The sequence below is a fragment of the Vigna radiata genome, unplaced genomic scaffold (assembly GCF_000741045.1).
Source record: "Vigna radiata var. radiata cultivar VC1973A unplaced genomic scaffold, Vradiata_ver6 scaffold_353, whole genome shotgun sequence".
Taxonomy (NCBI): Eukaryota; Viridiplantae; Streptophyta; class Magnoliopsida; order Fabales; family Fabaceae; genus Vigna; species Vigna radiata.
Genome location: NW_014542184.1, coordinates 107,740 through 110,281, shown reverse-complemented (window position 1 = coordinate 110,281; position 2,542 = coordinate 107,740). Strand labels below are relative to the sequence as shown.

The following is a 2,542-nucleotide window of genomic DNA, read 5'->3' as shown; positions in this document are numbered from 1 at the left end:
ACACAATATAATCATGATAAATAGGATAAATATCCTAACAATTAGAATAAAAATTCTAAATTTATGATTTTAAGCATATTAGGATACTTAGTTAGGCATTTAGTTTCTTTTTGTTGTTTTCTTTGCATTAAGCCATTCATACACATCCATTTAAGGCTGTTTTCCAACTTTCATCATGGTTTGTTGACTAAGTCAATTTAGTTAATCAATATTTATTACATTATTGAAGGTTGATTTTGTATTTTTGTTGGATTCACAGTGATGGATTGCACAACATATGAAGGTTATAAAAATGTAAGTAGATTTAATGTTTTGAAAATTGATATCTTTGATTGAAAAGAATTTGTTGATGGTTTTTTGGTTTGATAATGCTTTGTAGTTGTGAGTGCGGGCATGGAGCGACACAAAACCTATAGTCCACATTAATGAGATATTACAACAAATTGATATGCAACGTATCGAGAGACTCCATTCAAGGGGTGTCTTCATATGAACAATCCAATTCAGTTCTGCAATCCTCTTTTCAAGGAAATGCTTATAGGGGGGGGGGGAATGAATGTTTTGTTTGGAAAAGGATGGAAGCAATTTTGCATCGAATATGGCCTGAAGAAGGGAGATGTTCTCGTGTTCGAGGTTAACAATCAACGAGATAAATTACTAATTGAAGTTTATATTAATGGATGTCTGTGTAATGTTATAGATCTAATTTCAGTCTAAACCACAAACTACATCATCAATTTCAGCTCATGTATTTCAATATTTATGTTTGAATGGAAATCAAATGATTACTTCTTTGTCTCAATTAAGTAGGTATTTATACCATTGTTTTAGTTCAACTAAATTATATTTAACTTAACTTCATTTGGTGTGTTTAAATAATATAAAATAATTAAAAGCCTTTCAATATAACATTTGTTATAATATTGAACAATAATTTATCTGGAAGATGTATTAAAATCTTGTAATAAGTAATAGGTTTATTACTAACTACATTGAAAATATGAATAAAATGAAATGGAAAATTTTTGTTGACCTTTTAAATAGATTAAACTTACAATAGTAATAGAAAAAAAATTAGGTAATTTAATTAAATAAATATTTAATCATTATGTTCTTAATTTCTTTTATTCTTTTAAACTAAAAAAAATAATTAGTTATAAGTAATAAAATTTGTGTGAAATATGAAATATAAAGTATAAAATTTGTCTTCAAAATATGAAATATAAGTTTAATATTTTTAAGTGGGACTTTAGTTGGAATATGTGTGTACTTTTGTTATAAGTTTTGCACAGGGGGGTTCATTAACTTCTAAATTCATCTTTTAACCTCAAAAAAATTTATTATCATCTCCAATAACATTTTCTTAGGACAAGGATGTGTTGTCCTCATGGTAACATTCAACCTAAGTCACCAATTTATCAAGTTAAACAACATAAGTAACTTTAAAAAATTAAGTGGAACTTTAGTTGGAATAAGTGGGTACGTGTGTTATAAGTTTTGCACACAGGGGTTCATTGACTTCTAAATTCATCTTTCAACCTCAAAAAAATTTATTATCATCTCCAATAACATTTTCTTAGGACAAGGATGCATTGTCCTCATGGTAACATTCAACCTAAGCCACCAATTTATCAAGTTAAACAACATAAGTAACTTTAAAAAATTAAGTGGAACTTTAGTTGGAATAAGTGGGTACCTGTGTTATAAGTTTTGCACCCAAGGGTTCATTTACTTCTAAATTCATCTTTCAACCTCAACAAAATTTATTATCATGTCCAATAACATTTTTTTAGGACAATGATGCATTGTCCTCATGGTAACATTCAACCTAAGCCACCAATTTATCAAGTTAAACAACATAAGTAACTTTAAAAAATTAAGGGGGACTTTGGTTGGAATAAGTGGATACCTGTGTTATAAGTTTTGCACACAGGGGTTCATTGACTTCTAAATTCATCTTTCAATCTCACAAAAATTCATTATCATGTCCAATAACATTTTCTTAGGACAAGGATGCATTGTCCTCATAGTAACATTCAACCTAAGCCACCAATTTATCAAGTTAAACAACATATGTAACTTTCAAATATTAAGTGGGACTTTAGTTCGAATAAGTAGGTACTTTTGTTGCAAATTTTGTACACAAGAGTTCATTAACTTCTAAATTCAACTTTCAACCTAAGAAAAATTATGTATCAATTCAATATTATGTTACCACTTTTGCACACACACCTGTTATAAATTTTACAAGGCTTCACTAACTTTTTCATACATATTTTGAACTTCTAATAATCAACATCACATTCAAAATCTCTTCATTCCATCAATCATTCCAAAAAGATGAAAAAGCATGACTCACATTATGACAATGGTTAAAGGATTCCAATGTTTTTCATAATCAACAACAATTTTCAACAACATTCCAAACATCATCATATTAAGTCAAATGTACATTTCATATTTTAATACAAGTTATTCAAGCACTCAGGTTTTTCTTCTAACATGTTCAGTATAGAGAGTTCTTATTGCCACACTCTTAATC

The 2,542-nt window shown here is 28.3% G+C and overlaps 1 long non-coding RNA gene across 1 annotated transcript in view; it reads left to right on the top strand.

Annotated features, from left to right (window-relative positions):
- LOC106779161 overlaps positions 1 to 804 on the top strand; it is a 6,723-nt gene extending 5,919 nt beyond the window's left edge. The window contains exons 4-5 of the long non-coding RNA XR_002666330.1: positions 260 to 294; positions 380 to 804. This is a non-coding gene — a long non-coding RNA (uncharacterized LOC106779161). The remainder of the gene's footprint in view (positions 1 to 259; positions 295 to 379) is intronic.
- Positions 805 to 2,542: the final 1,738 nt, after the last annotated feature.